This window comes from Nicotiana sylvestris, chromosome 3 (assembly GCF_000393655.2).
Source record: "Nicotiana sylvestris chromosome 3, ASM39365v2, whole genome shotgun sequence".
NCBI classification, from domain to species: domain Eukaryota; kingdom Viridiplantae; phylum Streptophyta; class Magnoliopsida; order Solanales; family Solanaceae; genus Nicotiana; species Nicotiana sylvestris.
In genome coordinates this window covers 138,215,009-138,230,708 of record NC_091059.1, presented here as the reverse complement: position 1 = coordinate 138,230,708, position 15,700 = coordinate 138,215,009, and positions in this window count along the sequence as shown.

Below are 15,700 nucleotides of genomic sequence, written 5' to 3'. Positions count from 1 at the left end.
TTAGAACTCCACCCGTTTTGCCGTTAACCACCAAAATCAACGTCACTAGTCCATATCAGTCATGAAAAAAATTATCTGGGCAAGAGAGAGGTTCACTCGAGTCTTGTTGCAAAGGTACCGATTGACGGCCTGTTCGTGGTCAAAATTGTACTTGTTCGCGACCATTTCTATTGGAGGTCCATTTGATTGACTCAATAGCAAATTACAGTTATAGAGGTTCATTTTGTTTCCTTTTACATAGTTGTTTAAATATTTTTGAGTGAATTTTTGGCTTAATTTGGTTTGACATGCTTTAGTTGTCTCGTTCACTGAGTCTGTTTTTTTAAAATTAGTTTGTTGATTTTTTTTTAAGTTAGTTGTTTTAGTTGTTTCGTTCACTGGTTTGTTTGAAATTAATTTGCTGACTTTCTGAGTATATTGAATTGCTTGCTCTTTCTTTTTGTGGATTATTACTTTTTCAGCAAGTTGAATTAGGTATAACAAAGACAAATGGGTTGTGGAGGTTTGGAGCATAATGAAAGAGAATTGGGTTTAACATGATATGTTCGATTTCTGCTTCATTTCTACTAGTTTCGTTAATGCTAGGAGCATGCTAGGCTGTCAACACTCGGGCAGGAAAATATTAGGAATTTCCGTTTCTTTTCTTTTATATGAGGTGAGAGGTCGCCCCCTTAGTTGAATTTATTTGGGGAATGCCCCGTGATATTTGTATATATTTTTATCCGGGGTAATGCCCCGAAGTATTTGTATTCGGAGGCCGAATGTAGAACTCTTAGTATTTTTATTTTTATTTTTCATTTTTTTAATTTTTTATTTTATTAGGTAAGGACTACCTCAAGCCTCTTGTGTGTTTATTTTTCTTTTCTACGTTAAGTTTTACATCAACTTGAATATTTTAAAAGCCAACTAGATCGAGTATGAAACCGTGACTTTCACGGGACTCGGGGAATGCCTAACACCTTCTCCCCGAGTCAAATGAACCCCCTTACCTAGAACTCTGGTGCAGACTTAGTTTTGGAGTCCAAAGTGTTTTAACAGGAAAAATTATTTCTAAACAAATGGTGACCTGACACACCGAAATCAAATGTTAACTCTAAAAAGTCCTTTTGAACACAATTTTTATCACTTTCTAATTGAAAACCATTTTGAGCTTCAAATCATTTTATTTATTTTAAGCGGGTTAATGAGGTAAAAAAAGGGGTGTGACAGCTTTGACGACTCTGCTTGAGAGTTGCAGGTTCGAGCTGATACTTGATCTTGTTGGCTTTTAGGATATTCGGTTGAGGTGTTTGTTTTCTTTATTTGGTTTGTTTGTCTTATTTCTTGTTATATTGGTTATTTGTTTATCGCTTTTTCTTATGTGTTTACCGCTTTTTAACTGCCATCATTTGCATAACCATGAGTTTCCTTTCTACAACAAGTCTTCCGGAGTACATTTGAGAGTACACGGCCTTTTTGTGAGTCACCCTTATCTTTAGGGGGGTGGCGTAGGAGCGTGGAGTAGGCAGACAGCTAGAGCAGCCGCCATCGACCACGTGCTGCCCCGAATTGCCTTGTCTAGTAAACCCCAAATGTAGGTCAGCCTTTAGGTCATTCTTATTTGCATCATGTCATTTAGACCAGCAGGGCTCAGTCCCGGGCACCGTATCCCTTTGTAGGAAGCCTATCCAAATTATGTTAAAATAGGCCCATGGCCCAAAAGACATTTAATCATCCCTATGTGCCACGTGCTGCATTTTTCAAGGGTAAAAAGGTCATTTGGTAGACCAATGTTTGTTGGGTAATAATGAGAAGAAAAGAGGGTGAAATATAAAAATGAAGCAAGTAGGGGCCAACCTTTGTTTTTCTTTCACATTTTTCTAAAAAAAAAGACAAAAAAAATGAAAGAAAAATTTCAAAAAGATTTTACACCTTCATACAATTTTTACAAAAATCAAAAAAGAAGCAACTTATTTGTCGAGTCCATTGACCTTTCGTAAGTCTTTTTGTGATGACCATCCAGTCGTCTCATGAGTTACCATTCCGTTTTTCCTATTTCTGCTGATGGTTCTATATGTGATCAGGTTGATTGGTTAGGGTTCAGAAAGGAATTGGCAAGGTTTGAGACACTTAGTCTCTTTTGTGGAAGGTTAAGTTGGAAAAGTCAACCAGATGTTGACTTATGTGTTAGATGGCTCGGATGTGAGTTCCGATGGTTTGGTTAACTTCAGAAGGTGATTTGGGACTTAGGAGCATGATCGGAATGAGTTTTGGAGGTCCGGAGTTGATTTAGGCTTGAATTGGCGAAATTGGATTTTTGGCGATTTCTGGTTAGTAGATGAGATTTTGATATAGGGGTCGCAATGGAATTCCAAGAGTTGCAGTAGTTCTGTTGTATCATTTGGGATATGTGTTTAAAATTTCAGGTCATTCGGACGTGGTTTTGTTGGATTTTTTATCAAAAGCGGAATTCAGAAGATTTTGGAAACTTAGGCTTGAATTCAATGTGTTTTGATTGATTTGATGTTGTTTGAGGGGTTTTGAAGATTGGTACAAGTTTGAATAAGGTTTTGGGATATGTTAGTGCCTTTGGTTGAGGTCCTGGGGGCATCGGGTGAGTTTCGGGTGGTCAATCGGGCCATTCCATGAAGTTTGGAGCTGCAAAACATTTGCAGGCCACTGCTGCACAAAAATAACCTTCGCGCTCGCGATAGGGTCCTCGCGTTCGCGAAAGGTCAGTTGAGAAAGCTAGGAATTTAGCCTTCGCGTTTGCGAGGAAGGCTTCACGTTCGTGAAGGGATGGACATTTGTGCATCGCATTCGCGGGGGTGTTGTCGCGTTCGCGTAGAAGAAATGGGCAGCGGAGTTTCAAAGGAATTTAATTCATCGAGTTCGCGATAGCGGGAACGCGATCACAAAGGTCTGTATGAGTAAAGCATCACGTTCGCGATGGGGTGGTCGCGATCGCGAAAGAGGAATTTTGGTCAAGGTATTTTTGTGCTTCGCGAACGCAAGGCTTTGACTGCATTCGCGAAGAAGGATTTTAGGCCTGGGCAGAAGGTTTAAATAGTCGTCTTGTCCACGAATTTGGGGTTTATTTCTTCCATTCTTGGTCATTTTTGGAGCTTTTTGAAGGGGATAGAAGAGGGATTCAAGGGGAATCACTTGGAGGTAAGAATTTTGGACTTAAAACTCGATTCTATTGTGAAATCTACCTAATAAATCATGGAATCTAAGCCAGAAATTGAGGAATTAGGGCTTGAGATTAAGAGACTTTAAAATGAGAATTTGAAGGGTCATTTGGACTCCGATTTCAATGTTCATGGTATGTATGGACTTGTGGGGAGATAAGGAATCTATTAATGTAAAAATTATCGAATTCCGAGATGTGGTCCCGGGGGTCGGGTTTTGGTAATTTTAGGATTTATGTTGTAAATTGATTATTTTCGCTTGGGCTTCGTTCCCTTAGTATATTTTGACATCCTCGTTCTGATTTTGGATAGATTCGACGCTAGGGGAGGCCGATTCGAGGGGCAAAGGCGTCACGAGCTAGAGATTTGACTGGATATAGGTGAGTAATGATTGTAAATGATGTTCTGAGGATATGAAACCCCGGATTGGACATCGTTGTGCTATATTGAAGTCACGTACACGCTAGATGACGAGTGTGGGGTCGTGCACTGTTGGAGATTGTGACTTACTCCGTCCCGAATGACTATTTTACCGCGTATTTGATTGAAATCTATTTGCTATCATCATTATTTGGGCTGAATGTCATATTTGGGCTTCGTGCCAACTATTTGAACTCTTAGGGGACTTTTATTGATATTGCCTCACTATTTTGACTTTATACTTGAACTCACTCATGTTATATTTCATTGTTTTCGTACTCAGCCATGTTTACTCTGTTTTAACACTTAAATGATCTTTTAAATGATATTTTGTTCTGAGAATCATGTTTTACTATTGCTCGAGTGGCTTGTGAAGATTTTGACTGAGTAAGGCCGAGGGCCTATGTTGTGAGGAAACATTTGATATTGATTATGAGGCCAAGGGCCTGAGGTATGTACGCCACAAGATGGCTTGATTGATATGAGGCTGGGAGCCTAGTGATGATGCCACGAGATGTCTTGATATTGCGCTTGGGCCGTAAGGGGCCCCTCCAGAAGTCTGCAAACCCCCAGTGAGCGCGGGTACCCATTGTGATGTGAGATATAGCCCGAGGGGCTGGTATTGTTCTGAGATATTGTCCGAGGGGTGGATTTGTTGATGTTGTGCTCGAGGGGCGAACCTTTATGTGTTCATTTTCTTAATTCCCTGTCCTTTACCTGTTTAAATGTTGAAAAAGGTTTTCATGAAGTTTAATTGTGCTAAATGACTTTCATATATCTTTTACTGATTTTTCTGCTTCATTATAGTCTGCAAATGTTTTTACGTGATTTCCTACTTTGAGTCTTTATTTATGGTTATTGCTCACTGAGTTGGAGTACTCACTTTACTCCCTGCACCCCGTGTGTAGATTCAGGCGCATTTTGTCCCGCTCCCGAGTGCTGATCTTCCCAGCTTAGGCGGATCCGAAGGGTCTCTAGGTAGCTGTCGGCGTTCGCAGCCCGGAGCTTATCCCTATATTATTTCTCTATGTTTTAGTTACTGTATTAAACTCGGTAGTTTTCTCTGAGTATCCCGGATTGTTTAGATGCTCATGACTAGTAACACCCCAGTATCGGGCTGTGTTGGGTTGTATTCCGCATATTATACTATCATCTTCTTAAACCTTGGATTATTTTATCATGCTTTAGATTGTTTCTTATAGTTTAACTATTAAATACTGAAATGGTAGTGTCAGATGGCCTTTTCTTCACGAGAGGCGGCATCACGATCGGGTCCAGGTTTAGGGTCGTGACAAGTTGGTATCAGGGCCTAGGTTACATAGGTCTCACGAGTCATGAGCAAGTTCAGTAGAGTCTCGCGGATCGGTACGGAGACGTCTGTATTTATCCTCGAGAGGCTGCAGAACCTTTAGGATAAACTTCATATTCTTGAAATTCTTGTCGTGCAACTTTGTTGATCCAAGCACTAAACTTCTGTTGTTTTATTCTCTCACAGATGGTGAGGACACGCGCTACCGGTCCGGATGGACGACCACTAGTACCACCAGCTGTGGCCACTAGAGTCCGAAGACGGTGTCGCGGTAGGGGCAGAGGTGTGGCCCGCACAGCAGCTAGGGTAGCACCTACAGATCCACCAGCCGCCCCAGTTCAGGATTAGGTCCCAGCTGTGGATGCTCCAGCAACACTAGCTCAGGCACCAGCTGTGCCCATTGTGATTCTAGGTCTTTAGGAGGCCTTGGCTATGATTCTATCAGTTTGCACTGGCCTAGCTCAGGCGGTTTCAGTCACTACAGCCGCAGCTACTTCTCAGGCAGGGGGAGGCAATCAGACTCCCGTCGCTCGCACACTTGAGCAGGTCGTGCAAGGACTTCAGACACCGGGGCATATCTATCTTAACCGGTTGCAGCTGCTCAGGACTATGTAGTTCCTGCCATGCCAGAGGACGAGTAGCGTAAGTTGGAGAGGTTTGGTAGACTTTAGCCTCCGACCTTCAGTGGTGCAGAGGGCGAGGATGCCCAGGGTTTCTTAGATAAGTGTCAAATGATGCTTCGTACAGCGGGTATTCTAGAGACCAGCGGGGTCGCTTTCACTACTTATCAGTTTTCGGGAGGTGCCTTCACTTGGTGGAAGGCTTTTGAGAGGCGTAGGCCTGTTGGTGCAGCACTCTTTTAACTGGCACCAGTTCTCCGTTCTCTTTCTGGAGAAGTATGTGCCACAGTCCGGTAGAGAGGAGCTGCATAGGAAGTTTGAGTGGTTGCATCAGGGAGAGATGAATGTGATGCAGTATGAGATGGGGTTCTCCGAGTCAGCTCGTCATGCTATTTGGTTGGTTCTGACAGATAGAGAGAGGATTAGGAGGTTTGTTGATAGCCTCACTTATCAGCTTCGTATTCTTATGAATAGGGAGAGGGTGATTGGTGCTACCTTTGAGGAGGTTGTAGACATTGCTTGGGAGATTGAGTCTGTTCGTCGCTAGGAGCGCGAAGAGAGGGAGGACAAGAGGGATCGAGGATCTGGTAGTTACATTGGTACTCCTTCAAGAGGTCAGTTTCAGCACGGCAGAGGCCGTTCATTCAGGCATGCTCAGTCAGCTCGCCTAAGTTATCGTGGGGCGTCATCGAGTCATGGTTCTCACAGTTCTCATCAGGGCCAGTCATCACTTAGTGCCCTTCCAGCTCAGAGTTCGTCTCGTGCTCTATCAATTCAGAGATCTTCTGTGTCAGGTGCATCTGCTAGTCACTCTAGTGTGAGGGGTTCCCTTTAGTCCCCTTCTCCAGCACCTGGGAGTTGTTATAAGTGTGGTGAGATGGTTCATATGTGGAGGCAATGCCCTCGTTGTCTTGCGAGTTCATCTCAGCAAAGGGGTCAATCATCGGCTTCAGTGCCAGTTACTTCACCACCACCTGCCCAGCCAGCTAGGGGTGGAGGTCAGTCCGCTAGGGGTCGCCCTAGAGGGGGAGGTCGATCAGGTGGCAGTCAGGCCCATTTCTACACACTTCCAGCCAGACCTGATGTTATTGCTTCAGATACTGTTATTACAGGTATTGTTTCAGTTTGCCACAGATATGCCTCTTTATTATTTGATCTGGTTCCACCTTTTTTTATGTGTCATCATACTTAGCTCGTTATTTGGGTATCCCCTATGAGTTTCTTGCTTCAGCTGTTCCTATATCTATCCCGGTGGGCGATACTGTTGTTGTAGACCATGTGTACCGGTCATGTGTGGTGACTATTGGGGGTCTGGAGACCCATGTGGATATTTTATTATTGTGTATGATGGATTTTGATGTCATTTTGGGCATGTATTGGTTATCTCTGTGTCGTGCTATTCTGAACTGTCATGCTAAGACAGTCACATTGGCTATACCGGGTGTGCCATGGATTCAGTGGTGAGGTGTGATTGATTATGTTCCCAGTAGAGTGATCTCATTCTTGAAAGCCCAGCGTATGGTTGGGAAGGGTTGTCTTTAGTATCTAGCCTTTGTGAGGGATGTCGGTGCTGAGACTCCCAATATTGATTTTGTTCCAGTTGTGAGGGATTTTCTCGATGTGTTTCTTGCAGACCTGCCGGGCATGCCACCGGACAAGGATATTGATTTTGGTATTGACCTGGTGCCGGGCACTTAGCCTATTTCTATTCCTCCATATCATATGGCACCAGCAGAGTTGAAGGAATTAAAGGAGCAGCTTCAGGAACTCCTTGATAAGGGGTTCATTCGGCCTAGTGTGTCAACTTGGGGTGCACCGGTTCTATTTATGAAGAAGACGGATGGCACTATGAGGATGTGCATTGATTATAGGCAATAGAAAAAAGTAACAATTAAGAACAAGTATCATTTGCCTCGCATTGATGAGATATTCGACCAACTTCAGGGAGCGAGAGTGTTCTCCAAGATTGATCTCCGTTCAGGCTATCACAAGTTGAAGATTAGGGACTCGAATATTCTTAAGACAACTCTCAAGACTCGATATGGTCATTATAAGTTCTTGGTGATGTCTTTTGGGCTGACCAATGCCCCAGCAGCATTCATACATTTGATGAACAACGTGTTCCGGCCTTATCTCGACTCATTTGTCATAGTCTTCATTGATGATATTCTAGTGTATTCTCGTAGTCAGGAGGAGCACGCAGAGCATTTGAGAGTTGTATTGTAGAGATTAAAGGAGGAGAAGATTTATGCAAAATTCTCCAAGTGTGAATTTTGGCTCAGTTCAATAGCTTTCTTGGGGCACGTGGTGTCCAGTGAGGGTATTCAGGTTGATCCGAAGAAGATAGAGGTAGTTCAGAGTTGGCCAGACCGTCCTTAGCCATAGAGATTTACAGCTTTCTTGGTTTGGCAGGCTATTATCGCTGGTTTGTTCAGGGATTCTTAGCTATCGCATCGTCCTTGACCAAGTTGACTCAAAAGGGTGCTTCATTTGTATGGTCGGATGAGTGTGATGAGAGATTTCAAAAGCTCAAGACAGCTTTGACTACAGCTCCTGTGTTAGTTATGCCATCAGTTTCAGGTTCATATACCATGTATTGTGATGCTTAGAGAGTTGGTATTGGTTGTGTATTGATGCAGGAGGGTAGAGTTATTGCTTATGCTTCTCGTCAGTTGAAGCCCCATGAGAAGAACTACCCTGTTCATGATTTGGAGTTGGCTGCCATAGTTCATGCATTGAAGATTTGGAGGCATTACTTGTATGGTGTGTCTTGTGAGGTGTTTACTGATCATCATAGCCTCCAACACTTGTTCAAGCAGAAGGATCATAATTTGAGACAGAGAAGATGGTTGGAGTTGCTTAAGGAATATGATACCACTATATTGAACCATCCGGGAAAGGCCAATATAGTGGCCGATGCATTGAGCCGAAAGGCAGTGAGTATAGGGAGTTTGGCATATATCCCAGTTGGGGAGAGACCTCTTGCAGTTGATGTTCAGGACTTGGCCAATCGGTTCCTGAGGTTGGATATTTCGGAGCCCAGTCGGGTATTGGCTTGTGTAGTTTCTCGGTGTTCCTTATATGATCGCATCAGAGAGCGCCAGTATGATGATCCGCATATGCTTGTCCTTAAGGATAGAGTTCAACATAATGATGCCAGAGATGTGACTATTGGTGATGATGGGGTGTTGAGGATGCAGGGCCGGATTTGTGTGCCCAATGTGGATAGGCTTCGGGAGTTGATTCTGGAAGAGGCCCATAGCTCGTGGTATTTCCTTCATCCGCGGTGCCGCAAAGATGTATCAGGATTTGAGGCAGCACTATTAGTGGAGGAGAATGAAGAAAGACATTATGGGATTTGTAGCTCGCTGTCTCAATTGTCAGCAGGTGAAATATGAGCATCATAGACCAGGTAGCTTGCTTCAGCGGATGGATATTCTAGAATGGAAGTGGGAAAGGATCACTATGGACTTTGTACTTGGACTTCCACGGACATTGAAGAAGTTCGATGCTATATGGGTGATTGTGGATCGGCTGACCAAGTCCGCGCACTTCATTCCTGTGTGTACTACCTATTCTGTAGAGCGGTTGGTAGAGATTTATATTCGGGAGATTGTTTGTTTGCATGGTGTCCCAGTTTCCATAATTTCAGATAGGGGCACTCAGTTTACTTCGCAGTTTTGGAGGTCTGTGCTGCGAGAGTTGGGTACTTAGGTTGAGTTGAACACAGTTTTTCACCCTCAGACGGACGGGCAGTCTGAGAGCACTATTCAGATATTGGAGGACATGTTGCGTGCTTGTGTCAATGATTTTGGAGGGTCATGGGATCAGTTTCTACCGCTTGTAGAGTTTTCTTATAACAGTAGCTACTAGTCGAGTATTCAGATGGCTCCATATGAGGCCTTGTACGAGAGGCGGTGTAGATCTCCAGTTGGTTGGTTCGATCTGATTGAGGCTAGGCTATAGAGGACAGACTTGGTGCAGGATGCCTTAGAAAAGGTGAAGGTAATTCAGGAGAGGCTTCGTACAGCGCAGTTGAGGCAAAAGAGTTATGCTGACAGAAAGGTTCGAGATGTGTCCTATATGGTTGGCGAGAAGGTTCTGTTGAAGGTTTTGCCCATAAAGGTGTTATGATATTTGGTAAGAAAGGTAAATTGAGTCCTCGGTTCATTGGGCCTTTTGAGGTGCTTCAGAGGATTGGGAAGGTGGCTTATGAGCTTGTTTTGCCACCCAGCTTGTCGGCTGTGCATCCCGTATTTCATGTTTCTATGTTCCGGAAGTATATTGGGGATCCGTCTCATGTTCTAGATTTTAGCACGGTTCAGTTAGATGATGATTTGACTTATGATGTGGAGCCAGTAACTATTTTGGATCGTCAGGTTCGAAAGTTGAGATCAAAGGATATAATTTCAGTGAAAGTGCAGTGGAGAGGTCGACCCATGGAGGAGGCTACCTAGGAGACCGAGCGGGAGATGCGGAGCAGATATTCCTCACTTGTTTGAGGCTTCAGGTATGTTTCTTGACTCGTTCAAGGACGAACATTTGTTTAAGTTGGGGAGCATGTGACGACCTGGCCAGTCGTCTCATGAGTTACCGCTCCGTTTCCCTCATTTCTACTTCTTATTTCTTTGCAAAATGGTTCTATATGTGATCGGGTTGATTAGTTAGGGTTCGGAAATGAATTGTTAAGGTTTGAGACACTTAGTCTCTTTTGAGAAAGGTTAAGTTGGAAAAGTCAACTGGATATTGACTTATGTGTTAGAGGGCTCGGATATGAGTTCCGATGGTTCGGTTAGCTTCGGGGGGTGATTTGGGACTTAGGAGCGTGATTGAAATGATTTTTGGAGGTCCGTAGTAGATTTAGGCTTGAATTGGCGAAAGTGGATTTTTGGTGATTTCCAGTTGGTAGGTGAGATTTTGATATAGGGGTCATAATGGAATTCTGAGAGTTGTAGTTGTTCTGTTGTGTCATTTGGGATGTGTGTGCAAAAATTCAGGTCATTTGGACGTGGTTTGGTTGGGTTTTTGATCAAAAGTGGAATTCGGAAGATTTTGAAAACTTAGGCTTGAATCCGATGTGTTTTGGTTGATTTGATATTGTTTGAGGAGTTTTGAAGATTGGTACAAGTTTGAATAAGGTTTTAGGATATGTTAGTGCCTTTGGTTGAGGTCCCGGGGGCCTCGGGTGAGTTTCGGGTGGTCAATCGGGTCATTCCATGAAGTTTGGAGTTGCGGAAAATTTTCAGGTTAGTGCTGCCGAAAAATGACCTTCGCGTTCGGGAGAGGGTCCTCGCGTTCGCGAAGGGTCAGTTGAGGAAGATGGGAATTTAGCCTTCGCATTCGCGAGGAAGGCTCCACGTTCGCGAAAAGCTGGGCATCTGTGCATCGTGTTCGCGAGGGTGTTGTCGTGTTCGCGTAGAAAAAATGGGCAATGGAGCTTCAGGGGAACTTAATTCATCATGCTCGCAATAGGGGTAACGCTATCGCAAAGGTTTGTCTGAGTAAAGCATCGCGTTCGCGATGGGTTGGTCGCGATCGGGAAAGAGGAATTTTGGTGAAGGTATTTTTGTGCTTCGCGAACGCGAGGCTTTGACTGCGTGTGCGAAGAAGGATTTCAGGCCTGGACAGAAGGTTTAAATAGTCATCTTGTCCGCAACTTTGGGGTTTATATCTTCCATTGTTGGTTGTTTTTGGATCTTTTTAAAGGGGATTGAAGAGGGATTCAAGGGGAATCACTTAGAGGTAAGAATTTTGGACTTAAAACTCGATTATATTGTGAAATCTACCTAATAAATCATGGAATCTAAGCCAAAAATTGAGGAATTAGAGGTTGAGATTAAGAGACTTTAAAATGAGAATTTGAGGGGTCATTTGGACTCTGATTTCAGTGTTCTTGGTATGTATGGACTCGAGGGGATATAAGGAATCTATTGATGTAAAAATTATCGAATTTTGAGACATGGACCCGGGGGTCGAGTTTTGGTAATTTCAGAATTTATGTTGTAAATTGATTATTTTCGCTTGGGCTTCGTTCCCTTAGCATATTTTGACGTCCTCGTTCTGCTTTTGGATAGATTCAACGTGAGTGGAGGCCGATTTGATGGGCAAAGGCGTCGCGAGCTAGAGATTTGACTAGATTGAGGTGAGTAATGATTGTAAATGATGTTCTGAGGGTATGAAACCCCAGATTGCACATCGTTGTGCTATATTGAAGTGACACACATGCTAGATGACGAGTGTGGGGGCGTGCACTATTGGGGATTGTGACTTAGTCCATCTTGAATGACTATTTTACCGCGTATTTGACTGAAATCTATTTGCTATCATCATTATTTGGGCGGAATGCCATATTTGGGCTTCGTGCCAACTATTTGAACCCTTAGGAGACTTCTATTGATATTTCCTCATTGTTTTGACTTTGTACTTGAACTCAGTCATGTTATATTTTACTGTTTTCGTACTCAACCATGTTTACTCTGTTTTAACACTTTTTGGGTTGAGAATCATGTTTTACTATTGCCCGAGTGGCTTGTGAGAATTTTGACTGAGTAAAGTCGAGGGCCTTTGTTGTGAGGAAACATTTGATATTGATTATGAGGCCGAGGGCCTGAGGTATGTACTCCACGAGGTGTCTTGATTGATATGAGGTCGAGAGCCTAGTGATGATGCCACAAGATGGCTTGATATTGCGCTTGGGCCATAAGGGGCCCCTCTAGGAGTCTGCACACCCCCAGTAAGCGCGGGTACCCATTGTGATTGGAGATATAGCCCGAGGGGTTGGTATTATCCTGGGATATTACCTGAGGGGCGGATTTGTTGATACTATGCCCGAGGGGCGAACCATTATGTGTTTATTTTCTTAATTGCCTGTCCTTTAGCTATTTAAATGTTCTAAAAGGTTTTTATGAAGTTTAATTGCGCTAAATGGCTTTCACATATCTTTTACTGATTTTAGTGCTTCATTATAGTGTGCAAATGTATTTTACTTGATTTTTTGCTTTCAGTCTTTATTTATGGTTATTAGGGGTGGGAATCGGTCGGTTCGATCGGTTATTATAAAAATACGGTTCGATTTATCAGTTTTCGGTTTTGTAATATTAACAACCAAATCAAACCAAAGTATTTACGGTTCGGTGCGGTTTTTTCAAAGTTCGATTCGTTTCAGTTTATATTTTTGGTTTCAAACGGTTGTAGACTTCCACTCCACTTGACTAAATATGCGAAAGTCATATGCGGCATTAATGAAGATGGACTTCTTGTTGTTCAAGGGATTAAAGCAACATTCGATTTTTGCAGATTCAAGTTCACTCTTTTTCTATTCCTCTTGCTTAATATATATATATATATATATATATATATATATATATATATATATATATATATATATATATATATATATATATATATATATTTGATACAATTGGCAGTGAGAAATAACGAAGAATTGAGCAAACTGCTTGGAGATGTTACAATTGCTAATTTTGGAGTCATGCCCAACATTCACAACCTTTTGCTCCCTAAGAAATCTGGTGCTTCTTCTAAGCCCTCTGCTGATGAAGATTAAATGGGTCTAAACATGGTTTCATAGTAGCTGTGCTTTGTTTTAGAATAGGATTTTTGGTTTTACTATTTTCTTTTTAGAATAGTTGGTAGGGGTTTATGTTGGTTTTTGTGAATACAAATGAAACAATGAATGAAGATCACTGTCTATTTTCGTATCTTCTACTCGTTGGATTCGGTTTTTTTCGTAGTGTGATTGCATTCTATATCCATGGAAACTACATTTCATTCATATATTACTGACTGGTTTAAGCTCTAAAACTTGGAAGTTGCATTCTGTTCATTAGTATGGAAGTTTGAAATGCATTACACCCACACTTTATATGACGCACTGTCATTTTTTAGTTTGTCCCGAGAAGCTTTTGACACAAAAGAAGGAAATGACAAGTTTTATTATGAACGTGCAAAGTGACAACAGTGAACGTGCAAAGTGACTGTAATTCTGTTTTCCGATTTAACCGAAAACCGAAATACAAAAACCGTAAACCGCACCGAAAAATCGAAAATTAATAATTTTAAAACCGTGCGCCAACCGAAAAACTGATTAAATTGAAACCGAAAAAACAAAATTCATGGTTCGGCCGGTGTTTTCGATTCGGTCGGTATTATGTCCACCCCTAATGGTTATTACTCACTGAGTTGGAGTACTCACTTTACTCCCTGCATCCCGAGTGCTGATCTTCCCTGCTCAGGCGGATCCGAGGATTCTCTTGGTAGTTGTCGGTGTTCATAGCCCATACTTCTCCCTATCTTATTTCTCCATGTTTTTAGTTACTGTATTAAACTCGGTAGTTTTCTCTGAGTACCCCGGATTGTTTAGATGTTCATGACTAGTGACACCCCGGTATCGGGCTGTGTTGGATTGTATTCCGTATATTATACTATCATCTTCTTAAACCCTGGATTATTTTATCATGCTTTAGACTGTTTCTTACTGTTTAATTGTTAAATACTGAAATGGGAAGTGTCAGCTGGCCTTGTCTTCACGAGAGGTGCCATCACAACCGGGTCCGGGTTTAGGGTCGTGACACTTTTCAATTTTGGCCAATCTTCCCGAACTACGCATACCTGATTATCGTCTTTTGGGGCGCAATACGTAGGCAGCCCACATAGGGTTCGGTATTCCTAGTTAGTCTTAGGTTCTTGGCTTCGGGGGTCGTAACCAAATCTTGTATGTTTAGCCACATTTGGCCACATCGGCCTTTTTGCAAAATAGGGCTATTCTCTCAAAATAGTTTGTTATCCCATGTCTTAGAGCCATGTGTCTACAACAAAGTATCCTCTCAGTTTTAAGGTCCATTCCTGTTGAATTTGCATGTCTAGCCACTTTTGGCCACATCGGCCATTCTTGCAAAATGGGGTCATTTTCGCGAAAGTGGTTCATTGACCCATGTTTCAAAATCCTGAGTTTGAAACTAAGTGTCCCTCTACCTTAAGGTCTGTCCTTTTTGAGTTTGAATCTTTAGCCACTTTTGGCCATATCGGTCGTTTTTGCAAAAATGGGTCATTTCTGCAAATTAATTTTGGGCCATGATTATTGGGAGTTTGAATCCACATAAGCCTTAGTGAGGCATTTACCATGTCTTGGAGGTCAATCTTGTTGAGTTTACACTTCTAGCCACCCTTGGCCACGTAAGCCATTTTGAAAAATAGCCCAATCATGCCTTGTATGTGTCCAATAGAAGGTGTCAAGGCGTCGTACAGTGTCTTGAGTCACTAATATATTTGGTCTTATTTTTCTCATTCAGGAATGGATCAATGTACCAGAGCTCGAGCATGACAGATACCTCAGGACCATCGCATTTGGGAGCTTGTTTGAAGAGACTTTTTATGAGTCTGTTTTCATGTTTTCTTTTACTTTCTTGTCTTGTTAGTAGTTTTGAGTCTTTTAGGTGGTGTAAGAGTTTGTCTAGACTTTTGGTCACCGCACTTCCCATTTGTATTTGAAAACAAAAAAATAGTTATAAATGAAAAATCTAATTTTTTTTAATTTTATTTTGTCCAATACTTTTGCAGAATTGCGCTTGGTCTGATTCATATGGAACATGATACGTAGGTAACCAACATAGGGTTTGATCGAATCATTATTAAAAAGAAAAAAGAAAAAGAAAATAAAAAAAAAGAATGAAGTTGTGGGATGTGAGAAATGAGAGGAAAGAAAAGAGTGATAATTGTCGCGCCCCCTTTTTTCTACCTCCTCGCGGAGAGAGGTCCGAGTTTTGACATTCCATGGGGTGTGATAACTCATTTCCTTTTGGGAATTGGGTATTTGAAGATTCGCCACCTAACGGATTATGGTGCGTTAGGGCACCTAGAGTGATTAGCTCTTGGATTGGTTGCATTACCAGAGATTAGGATAAGGACTCAAAATAACCTCGAGGGGAAGGTGTTAGGCACCCCTCTTGGTCCACAATTGTGGGTCCCGGCTAAACTTATATTCAAAAATTAGTCCATTACAAATAAGCAGTTGAATCAAATAGGTTGCAAGTAAAGCACATTGGGTAACTCAAATAAGATAAAGACTTTGAACAAGTTGTATAATAAAACGAAGTTTAAAAGGAATTTGGAGAAGAGGGGTCCTACGTTGGTTAGCCATGTAAAGTCCTATAAGCATGATTTCT